General features: G+C 32.5%; 1 long non-coding RNA gene across 1 annotated transcript; it reads left to right on the forward strand.

Annotated features, from left to right (window-relative positions):
• The first annotated feature begins 422 nt into the window (after positions 1 to 422).
• Positions 423 to 10,735, forward strand: LOC117174513. Its single transcript, XR_004467314.1, has 2 exons — positions 423 to 781; positions 10,034 to 10,735. It is a non-coding gene; the product is annotated as an uncharacterized LOC117174513 (long non-coding RNA).
• Positions 10,736 to 12,633: the final 1,898 nt, after the last annotated feature.

Raw genomic sequence — 12,633 nt, forward strand, 5'->3', positions numbered from 1 at the left:
TCAAAATTTTTACAAAAAAATATTTCACAGTGTAGTTTAACTTTGACCTAATTAGTTGAATTTTCAAGAAAAAAGATTAATTTTCAACAAGATAATTAAACTTTTAACGAACGAGATAATTTTTCAACTTAAAATATAAATCTTTAAGAAAAAAAGTGATATCTTAACAAAGCAATTCAACCAAATGTTTCAAACGATTTTTTTTATCGAAAAGGATGAAATTTGAACAAAATATATCAATTCTCTACCAAACAGTTGCATTTTTATCAAAAAAAAAAAAGATTTAATTTTTGAGATTCTCATAAATTCTCAGAGAATTTATTTCTCGGTTACATTCTCGGTAATATTCTCGTTACCGTTCTCAAAGTAATATAACCGGCTCAGAACTCTACCCTCGCGCCCAAGTTATAAAAATTCGCCATTTTCCCTTATTGAGTTGACCCCAAGATATTATCTTTGGTTGACCGAGTCTGTCTTGTAATCACTCTAGTTCCAACTTTCAAGTACGCGCAATGTACTTTAGTTAAGTTAAATAAATCTATTTTGTTGTTACGCAATCTGCTACTTAACTTCCCTGTCCATTAATTGCGGATGTAGGTCGCAGTCGATTTACTAATATCGACCTTTCAACCTACAGTCCGTTGACCGACCTTGGAAAATGTGTTAACAGATATTAACGCGGTCATGGCACCGCTCCCGTTCTGCAGTTGTTTTACATAATTCGACAATTTTTAATGCATAATCAGAAAATAATTAAGTCTAGCAAATATGAAATATAAAAGTAAGTAAAATATGTACATAGTATAAAGCATGTAAATGTTAATTGAACTTGCAATGAGAGGTGTTATTGTTTAACCTCAAATTGGGTGCATTTTGCATAAAGCATTCACAATTGTGATTTCACATGCTTCGACCAAACTTTGAGAAAGTATCATTTTCTGTATGTCCCTATAGTGTGCATGTGTTGCCGGCGTTAAAAAAATTGTTTTTTCGAAATGCAAAGTGAATATTTTCCAAAGTTGTAAGGAGATTTCAAGACCAGATATATATAAAAAATGGAAAAGTTGGAGACTGATCCGCATGCTCTTACAGATACAGATTTTGGTGAAAATGTGAGTTCTGTGCCCTGGCTCACAATAGTGGATATAGTGTCATATTTTATTCAATCTCACAGTTATGATACTGCAAAACAAGTAAAAACATATAAAAGTGTGGAAGCTTATTAATTTTATGAAGCTGATTTTGTGGTGACGATGAAGTGCAAGCAGTTCAATTGTACTTCTGTGTTTCTGACCCGGTAAGAAGGCTTGCATTAAATAGTATTGAAAAATTGCATGCATACAGTGGTAGCGTGAGAAATATTGAATATACTTCTGTATACCGATTTTGTCCTCACGTGTTCAATAATAAGATCTAGTTGATATTTCTTTTACCTCTTTTATTATTAAATGTTGTGCTTTAACGTAGTTGTCTATCGGCTATATAACTTTTCAAAGTTCGAGGCCGATATTTTATGTAGAAAAAAAGTTTCAACGTTAAAAAAATGTCGACGTTCAGAAAAAAAATATATGAAAAAGGTTCTCAGTTGGAATTTGTCGGAAATAATTTTCAGTGAAGTTTCTACGCTAATGAAGTACGAATACGTAGTTTATTCTACACTAATACATTTTCCAAAGTTTCAGCTCGATATTTTGTTTACAGAAGAAGTTCTTACGTTCAAAAAAATATTCAATAAACTGATAAAGTGAGTTCGTTAATATAAGTACTTGGCTGGCATCGCTCATTTTACGATGTCAGGAATTTTTAAAATTTTTTATCATGATTTTATATTTTTGTAATGGATTGCACTTAGCAAAGCGAACATTTTACGATAAAAAGATGTATTCTTGTATAAAATTCTACTAGGTTGTGCAAATTCCATGCTTTTAAAGCGCGTTCTAAGGCTGCAAACGAAAAGGCATTCTTAGAGATTCAAATTTTGTAATACTTTTTAATGCAAGACTTTTTACGGGGGAGGGCGGTTCGTGGAACCTCTAGCGGACCGAGTGAACAAAAAGGATAATCTACAGAGTATCCTCATAGAGTGTAAGACGTATAGCGCTTGTTGACTGCTACACTTCAAACACATCATCGGTAAGTAGCAGTGAACAGGCGTTATAGTTCTTACATTTTTATTTAACTTGCTTTCTCTTTTGACAGCATTTTCTAATTGTTTCGTCTTTTCTACTCACCGGATTTCTTTTCTTTTGAAGTAAGCTTCTTATTTAAGGTACGTTTAGGTTTAGGGAAAATTTAACTGTTCTCTTCATAGGAAAATCTTTTAAGGTTCAGCTGTCCCTTATCATTAGGAGTGAAAGCATGATATTTGAGAGTATTGTGACAGCCTTAATGAACCGATCTGATAATTCGAATGTCATTGCTGAATGATCATCTTTAGAACTGACGAGTACAACTGTTTCCTTTAAATTTTATCAGACCCATTCAAATTTACCACAAGCACTTAGAATCTGCTTATCTGCTTGACGAAGTTATATTTAGTTTTAAAATGCTGCGGTGCTCCGCCTGTGACTTAAATGATACTTCAGCCGTGTGGCTGACCTCTGTTTCACTAGGATAACAATAATCCATTGACAGTTTAAAAGATATAAAGAAAAATCAGGTAATCAAGTGAATTACATTCTTTCATCTCAATTGTTAACTCATTAATGACGGCTGACGTGGGGCAGCGTAGGATGAACGTATTTTTTATTTAAAGTCTATGCAATAAAGTTGAACAAATTACAAAGGTGAAAAACAATCGATATTATGCAGGACACATGGAGATTCTGCAAAGTTAATTTAATTATAATTTGACTTGATATGATCATACTATGGTCCAAAGTCCAAATCACGAGTTAACTCACACATGTCACATGAAACATATTTGTGTGAGTCCGCATTAAAAGGGCCCTTATGGTCAGTTCTAGCTTAGGAGATATTCATGTTTTTCTAAGTTGAGGTAAGAATTATCATTTTGGGGTTTGAGTGAAGGATGATACTGGGACATAGTGAATCTATTGGGACTATACTTATATCCAGAAAGTAACCGGAAACCGGTATATTTCGTGTTCGAAGAAAAAGTATAATACGTGTGCTTATGACACTTGTCAAGTTTAGATGCGTTTTTTTTCTGAAAAAAAAGAATTTTTGAAGTTCCAACTTGGTTAAACTGCAATAGTTGAAACTGGTCTTGATGATGAAAATCAATCCACACACAGAATCACATGTCAAGTAACGTTTATTTTCTTTGGCGAAAAATCTCTTCTAATTTTTCAAGATGGTTAACGGTTCTAACACTTTTTGAGAAATAAAACAATATTATATTAAAAGAAACCGAGAATGAAACTCTCAGCATTAAATTATATTCACAAGGTACCTTGTAAGCTAGCGGGTTTACTTGGGCTTCAAAGGCGTGCTTTTCACATACCCTGTGGTATAATTATATATATTGTATATAATTAACTGTGGTAAAGTTATCATTCTCATATCAAACCAGGCTCTGGTAGGGGCTTTTGCAGAACTCATAATCTCATATTAGGAATGTTATCTACGTTTAATTTAGAAAGATTTAAGGGGGAGCAGGGTCAAGCGGGGGAAAACAGCAATTTTTTTAGGGATATGGTTAAAGTAAATTTATTGTCGTATTTTACACATTACAAATCATCATTCGTAGAACCTTTTTTCGAAATGTTAAAAATATTTAAATATAAGCCGGTGACGGAGCATTATCGAGGACGTCTTTTCAAAAAGATGATTTGCGGTGCCAACTGTAGCTCATCGTAGAATTATACAGCCACACAAAAAAAAGGGTGCGGATCTGGTAACAAGACACACGTATTCCTATGGATTTTATGGGCGCTGAATTCAAATTCGGTATCAAAAGTCACCCATAACGTCATGGTTGAGCCATAACCTCAAAAAATGACGAAAAATCATGCACTGAGGCAAATAAATTTCAAAATAATGCCAGTGATGCAAATTTTTACTTCAAAAACATGTCGACAACTGTGAAGGATCAACCCTTGCCTGATATCAACTTATTTAACATAACTTTACCCAACAGAACCTGACCTCACCTAACCTGAATTAACAGAAATTTATTGAACTACACGTAAAGCTCTGGAAGCATATTTTCCCAGTAGCAAATGTATGCTACATCGAACGGGTCAACTAGAGCCTAACCTAGAAATAAATTTGGTGCGGTACCGTTTGAATCAGCTTGGGCTTAAACTGCAAAGAGGTCAAACCTATCCTAACCTAAAAAAACCTAACTTAAGTTCACGTAACACAATTAAACTCATTGTGTTGTCCGTTTGTGTTTGCGGTACCGTTTTATTCAGCGTCAGCTTAACCTACATAGAGGTTTAACCTATCCTAACCTAACAAAATCTGATCTAACCTAACCTAATTGAATGAAATTCAACCACGCGTGTAGCTATGTAAGCGTACGGTTCTCAGTCTTAAATGTGTGCTATATTTAATAGGTTAACTCGATCTTAACCTACAAATGAATCTAACTTAACAGAACCTAACAAAATTGTGCTTAATGCAACACAACTTAACTTAAGTGTTCCCGTTGTAACACAATAAAATTCATTTCATTGTACTACAGGTGCTTAAAAATTTAGACGCACATTACTCATTTGAAGAAACTTAGAACTACAAGTAGAATTGACGCCATTTCAATTAACCTGACAATCTTTGTATCAATTAAAATGTAGAACTGTAACTTAAACATGCAAATGAATAAGAGTTTTATTCAAAATTTTTTTCTCTGCAAGAACAGGGTTGCCAGCGTAATCGGTTAGGTTAGGTCAGGTTTTGTTAGGTTAGAATAGGTTAAACCTCTATGTAGGTTAAGCCGAAGCTGAATGAAACGGTACCGCAAACTCGAGTTGACCCATTCGATGTAGCACACATTTGCTACTGGGAAAATATTCTTCCAAAGCTTCACGTGTAGTTCAATAAATTTCTGTTAATTCAGGTTAAGTGAGGTCAGGTTCTGTTGGGTAAAGTTATGTTAAATAAGTAGATATCAGGCAAGGGTTGATCCTTCACAGTTGTCGACATGTTTTTGAAGTGAAAATTTGCATCACTGGCATTATTTTGAAATTTATTTGCCTCAGTGCATGATTTTTCGTCATTTTTTGAGGTTATGGCTCAACCATGACGTGATGGGTGATTTTTGATACCGAATTTGAATTCAGCGCCCCAAAATCCATAGGAATACGTGTGTCTTGTTACCAGATCCGCACACTTTTTTTTGTGTGGCTGTGTTTTAAGTTTTGATGGTTAATTGAAGCAAACATAGCGATTTTTAACGAAAAATTTCGCCATTTTGCAGCTGTAAAATCTCTTCGCTGTAAAAAACGACGTAGGGAGGGGAGGGGGGGGGGGGTATTTTATATCTAAACAGCGCGTGCAAATTTTGAAAAGAATCGGTACAGTAGTTTTTGAGTGAGAGTTAGCGCCTACTTTGGAAATGATAGTTTCGAGTAAACCGCGTTCAAAGTTTTATACTTTGAAAAAGTGAAGAAAAAGGGTTTGTTTTTAACTTACACTGAATCATCGACATACAGAAAATTCTGACGAATATTGTTACAAAATCACTGCGCGGAAACTGCTCGATCGAACGAATAACGAGTCATTTTTTTACGAATGACTTAAAATTTGACACAACATTTAAAAAATGTTGTACTATAAGAAAATGTAAAGAAAAAAAAAATAGATTTTTTGGAAGTCACAAGACCCTACTCTCCTTAATAAAAACAGCCACCGCTCACAGCTGGAGGGAGAAAGAGAAACAGACATAATGAACGGTAATTCAAATCAAAATACAGTACAAGTCCGATAACTTTCCAATTTCGGGGCTGTAGGGGCGGAAAATTCCAGGAATTGCGGACTTATCGGACGCCTCCTCTAGTAGCACGATATCGCAAATCATGAGCAAAATAGCACACGTAGCGGGAGAGCCCCAATTAGTGTAGGTGCCGTACGTGTGATGACGTTTTAAAGGGAGTGTACACTTATCGGACGGCAAGTTGTCGGAATCGTACTGTATCTTGATTTTAAGAACCATTCGTTTTTCATTTGAATTTAATTATAACTTACTGAATAAAAAACTTCAATAATGCCCGGTGACTCGTATTTTAACTTAGAGGGTTCGTTTTGGGCTTAAAATGATAGAAATTTATCCTGCATTGGGCCCCTATGCGTAAATACATACCGGCTATAAGGGCTCTTTTAATGCAGCTGCCCACATGTAGTTAGTTTTGAAAACTTGGCAAAGATGTAGGCTGTTGAAGCTATGACCCATAGGGTGATCCAAAATTGCGACTTTTAAATAAATGCAAATGATTCCCCCAAATCGTTTCGAAATCCAAAAAAAGTAAACCCGTATTTTTTTTAACTTTTATTTCTAATGGTGCCTGTTGGGACTTCAAATTTGCATGGAAAATGCATGAGAAAAAATCACTTTTTGGTATTTTTCGAATAATTGTTCAGGGTTAGGGAAAAGTTGACATTTAAGTTATAAAAGTTATAAGACTTGTAGAGAACTTTCCAAGGAAGAATTGGACCTATTATACATATGGGTTTGACGCCCCTAACCCACCCCCACGGTGCCTGAAAACTACCTTTAAATAAAACAATTTAGTCTTCAGGAAATTGACTCTTTTAAGCAGTTTGTTCTCCTTTTTTCCGGAAATCATTACTATAGGTCTATTGGAATGTTTACAAATGTTCTTCAGTTAATTTCCATTTACAGTGGGACCTCGTTCGTGTCCCAGAGTTGGGACCAGGAACCTCGTTTGTGTCGCAAACGTCCCTTCCGGTCGTTTCAGGGGCGTACTTAGGTAGCATGATTTATAACATATCACTGATATGTACTACATATGACTAGACACCATTAGGAACAGCACTGGATTGTGGTGCGCGGGCAACTTTTTGACCTAATTTCCGCGTCACGAGCGAGGTTTTGAGGAGTCACGTGACCGTAACACGAAGCCGAGTGCGACACAAACGAGATCCCACGTTATTTAAATAAATTCTATTTGTTTAAATAATCGGGTTTTCTCAAAAATTCGTCTAAAATCTGTTTTTAAGATTTAAATGGCAGTTTACTATCTCAAAAAGACTTTACTTATTTCTAATTTTTTTTTATTGCTTAAACAATTAATTATTATTATCAATTTTCAACTTTTTTTTAAAATTATGGTAGAAGAGTCAGCTTTTCTTGTAATTAGCCTACAGATTTTAATTTCAAGGTATCTTGTCTACATTATATAATGAATCCTCAATTGTTTAAACATATTCAATTTCGTTAACCAAATTTTTTGGTTTAATTCGCCTAAAATTCTGTTTCTTTTTTAGATCGAACTGGCCAACTGTTATTTTTAAGTCACATTAATGATTTCATAATGAGAGATGAGGATAAAAAACAATTCTTATTGCATGTTGCTACAGAGTACAGGGAAAAGTTTCCAGACATCAGCAAACTAACACTATCTCGCGACACACAGTGGTAGGAAATGTAGACTGAGAAATGAAGAAAGAAATCTAAGTAATAAAATTGTTTGAATTTGGAAATTACTACTTATAACATTTATTAAAAAAAAAAAAATTTAACTCCCGAATTGATCGAAAAAAATATTCAAAACAATTCAATTTGCTTTAATTATCACTGGAATGTTGAAAATAAATAATAATTTTATTATTTGAATAATGGAAATAATGTTAAAATATGAATAATTTCACTTAAAAATAACATTTGGCCAGTCCGATTGAAAAAAAATTTTAGGCGAATTAAAAAAAAAAAGTTGAATAAAATTAAATTTGTTTAAACAATTGATGATTTGTTAGATAATATAGACAAGATACCTTGAAATTAAAATCTATAGGTTCATCACAAGAAAAGCTGACTTTTTTACCATATTTTGAAAAAAGTTGAAAGTTGATAATAATAAATAATTGATTAAACCATAGGAAGAAATTTTGAAATAAATGAAGTCTTTGAGATAATAAACTGCCTTTCCGATCTCAAAAAACAGATTTTAGACGAATTTTCTAGAAAAACCGATTATTTAAACAAGCAGAACTTGTTTAAATAAATTTAAATCAACTGAATTAGATTTTTAAACATTCCAATAGACCTAAAGTAATGATTTCCGGAAAAAAAGAACAAACTGCTTAAAAGAGTCAATTTCCTGAAAAATGTCATTTTTTCATTTAAGAGTAGTTCTCGGGCACCGTGGGGGTGGGTAAGGGGCGTCAACCCTATATGTATCATAGGTCAAATTCTTCGTTGGAAAGTTCTCTACAAGTCTTATAACTTTAATGTGAACTTTTCCCTAACCATGAACAATTATTCGAAAAATACCAAAAAGTGACTTTTTTTCATGCAAATCTGAAGTCCCAACAGGCACCATTAAAAATCAAAATTAAAAAAAAAACACGCGTTTGCTTTTTTGGGATTTGGAAACTTTTTGGGTGGATCGTTTGCATCTAGTATCAAGAAAATGTTTGCAATAAATTTTTGGACGACCCTAATGACCACTATCCTTCAACCAAAAATCGATCCGGACGATCTGGTCTACTGTTAATGGATCACTTATCGCTTCGCCTCACAATAATCCGAAAGAGGCAAAAGCACAAGAAACTGTTCAAGAATCACTTATTTAAGTTGAGAACACTTTACGTTAGAATAAGCATTTAGACATTAGAATGCGTTGGTCGAAACTCGAACCGATAATCAGTATCACTTTTAATAATGTATGGCATCGAAATTTGTCTTAAAAAAAGGCGCAGCACGAAATTCGGAACTAAACTCGTAAGCTAAAGATGGATACCGCCCAGGCAATCCGAGCGAGCCACCACACAACAAGAACACTGCCGTTTCACACACGCGGTGGCAAGGTCTCGAGTGAGGCGCATTAAAAAAAGAGTTCGCGCTGAACAATAACGTCAGAGATAAACTCAAAATTAACCATAAATCTTATTAGAAATACTAAACATTTTCCAATTATAAACTTATCTTAGATTTTAACTAAATAAAATTGAATATTTTCAAAAAGTATTAACACCAATCAATCCAAGCCTCCCTACAGGTAACTTAAGCCGCAACACATGCGCCTTAGTTCTCTTGCTCAAATTTGTGCGATTCTAGTATATATTTTTGCATTGATCAATGTGATATTGCAATCGCACTATTTCTGTTTTTCATGCAAAAATGCATCGCTTCTTATGCCTGTCCAGGAAAAAAGAACTCATTGAAATGGCGAGTCAATAAATTGCGAATCTGTGAATTACAGATTCAGATATTTAAAACTGAATTGATGAGCGACTACATGAACCGGTCCGTTCGGCAAACGTCTTTGAATATACAATGCATGTACTACTATGGTTATTTCTGGCGAAGCGATATTGAATCGGTTTCCATATTTTTAAATGAGACCGAGTTTTTTTTAGTTTCGGCTGCCATATTTAACACGATTTTTTAAACTTATAAACTATTAATAGGTTAAAACAAATTATACGCAAGGCCACTAGATTTCTTTTGCTAGTTTAGTCTGTCATAAAACGTCAATTAAAATTCTTTTAGAAACCAATCGGTAGCAATCTGTAATTCCAGTAAGGAAAATGCAAAATAATCTCTCACTAAAATGATAATAACGAAGTTAAGAACAAATTTTTTGGGGTGACGACATGACCAGACAGAAACCTTCAATCTCCTAAGAGAGCTTCACAATCAATACGCAGTATAAAACTAGATTGTGAACAAGAGTCTTTAGAAAAACTATGCATACACGTGGCGCAAACTACCAGACTCAATTAAAAAAAAATTACGGTCTATAAATGCAGTAAAAAAAACCGAGAAATGTTAATTATTTTTATCTTTTGTAACATTTTCATGAGTAATTCAATTTACTTCAAAATTTGAACTTCACAATTTTGAAGACTTGTTTCAACTAATCTTAAAAAATTATTTTTGTTACAGAAACACGATGAAATAAGTAGATACAAGGAAGCGTACCATAACAGTATCGCGGATACTCTCTTTACGGCTCAGAAGTTCTTCATTTCCGACGAATGCCAAAAAGGATTTCGAAACAACTTCTGAAATTTACTTACTATTCTTCTTTTCACAACTTAAAATGCATAATGATCGAGCTGATTTCTGCTTTAAGGAACTTAGATTAAACTAACTTATTAGCTATTGTTTAATTTAATTCATTAGTCGTTAAATTAATTACTTTTCAAGCTACTTTCAAAATACAGTAGTTGAATAATTTCCTGTACGCTTTTTATTCAAATTAATGTTTATTTTACTTACTTAATTAATAATGAAATAAGGTCGTTAGTAAACACATGTAGTGTTAAATAGTTTTTAGTTATTAAGAGATTAGTTTTTTTTTAAACTACTTCGTAATAAAGTAGCTAATTTTCATTCAAAAAATGAGAAAATATTACTTCAAAAAGGCATTTAGAATGAAACAAAATATGTTTAACTTTTCTAAGCTGCTTTATAATAATGGAGCTGATTAATATTCTATAAATAATCTTTTCAATTTTTTATTAATTAACTTAGTTTTGAAATCATTTTCTTATTAAAAAAATCATGCATTCAAGTAGAGACATCAATTATTGAATTATATATTACTTAATTAAATTAAATTACTTTTCTAAGCTACTTCGTAATCAAGGAGCTATGGTGCGATCCACAAATATTATTTCGAAATGTTGAGTACACTTTCCACAAAAGTTATATGAGAAAATAAATCAAAATGGAAATTTCAGGGTTTTAACTATAAACTGTATTAATTTGCCAATTTTCATAAAAGGTGTATTATTTTTATTTTATTTCATTTTTTTGCGAAGAAAACACTAAAATATTTTCTGGTAAGAAAGAGCTTACTATGCAAGTATTAAAGCAAAATTTTTAATTGTAGAGACTTAATAATTAGAATTTTGATGCTATGTATGCAACGTTGCTTCATTGTTTTATCAAAATCAGTAAACTTTCCAATTATATGTCTAAATAATACAACGTGTACAAAATATTTTTTGTTTGTTTAGTAATTTTCAGGGAAATATAATGTTTGAAACAATAATGTAATTTTATATTATGTACTTTACAATCTGGATAGTTAAATATTTAGGCCCTAATTATAACGATAGCATATTTCATATCTTTGTAAATTCATTAAATTTGTTGTCTAGATACAAAGCTAAAATTAAATAGACCACGGTCACAATACTTCGCAATTTATGATTCTTTGTAACATTTATGATGATAATTTAATTAATAATTTAGGAAAAATTGAATTCGATTTTAATAATTGTAATTATGATGATACAATTATTAAATGATGTGTATTATAGATACTAACTGGTGAAATGTTAAATAAAGTATTCTTTTATAGCAAAGCTGTCACACTAAAAGTTTGTAATTATCCACCTAAATCCTTTATAGATTTTATTTTAAAAATTGATAATTATATTAACATTATTACATTTTCATTATCTGTAATAAAAGGTTATAGAATTAGATTCATGGAAATTTGGATCAATCCAGTGTTAATCAATTCTCGAAGTTCTGAGACCCTGGAATCAGAAAAAGCAGTTCTTACGAGCATGTGCGTAGTAAAATCTGACGGCATTTCGAGCCAAAAAGACATGTCCAGTTTGGTAACCAGCTTTGAACCGCCAGCTATAATTTCAGCCATGAAAAGTAAAACCAAGAAATGTAAAAATTCAACTTTTTTAATATACCACGCCGTTAAACATTTTTAATAGGGATAGTAAATTTTTCTTAAACTTGATAAATGCTATGGAAAATCGGGAATTCAAGGGGCCCCATACTTGAACGTATAAAAAATAGATTTGCATGGAAAGCTTTTGTTCGTACATTTATTACGAGGTCTTTATAATTTAATAACGCAAAATATAAATATTACTTACACTATTTACTTAAAATTCAGGGTATCTAGGGGACTGAGAAATCGGGGAATCCACGGTAATTTCATTTAACCTGAAAAAAGCATAGAATTTTATTTTAACGAGAAACCTCGAGAAGAGATTGCACAAGATTAAACGGGATTAAAATTAAATACCGCAACTAAAAAAAAAACCGATATAAAAATCCGTATCAATTTATGGGACTGTATCCTGTCTTATAAATACCAAAATTTAAAGAATTAATCTCGAAATTAATGTAAAAATACAATTAGTATTTAAATTTTGTTCTTAAGTGCTATACTCGATTGAACAAACAGTTAAGTTTAAACTTTGAGAAATTAAAATATCCAAAAATGTTTATATCGCCGCCGTAAAAGCATGGTTTTGATGAGGAAAAGGGCACAAGACTGAAAGAAATAGTCAAGGTATTAGGAATAATGAAAGATAAAAAGGCACCTGGTATAGATGAGATTCAAGATGAATTTTGGAAATATGGTGGGACGGAACTAAAGGAATAAGCATGGATAATGTGTCATAAAGTATTGAGAGGAGAGGGGTGGTCAGAGTTATGGAAAGAAGGAGTAGTGATACCATTCGTAAAGAAATGCAATGGAGAGGAGATTAAAGATTATAGGGGTG

This window comes from Belonocnema kinseyi, chromosome 6, assembly GCF_010883055.1.
Source record: "Belonocnema kinseyi isolate 2016_QV_RU_SX_M_011 chromosome 6, B_treatae_v1, whole genome shotgun sequence".
Taxonomy (NCBI): Eukaryota; Metazoa; Arthropoda; class Insecta; order Hymenoptera; family Cynipidae; genus Belonocnema; species Belonocnema kinseyi.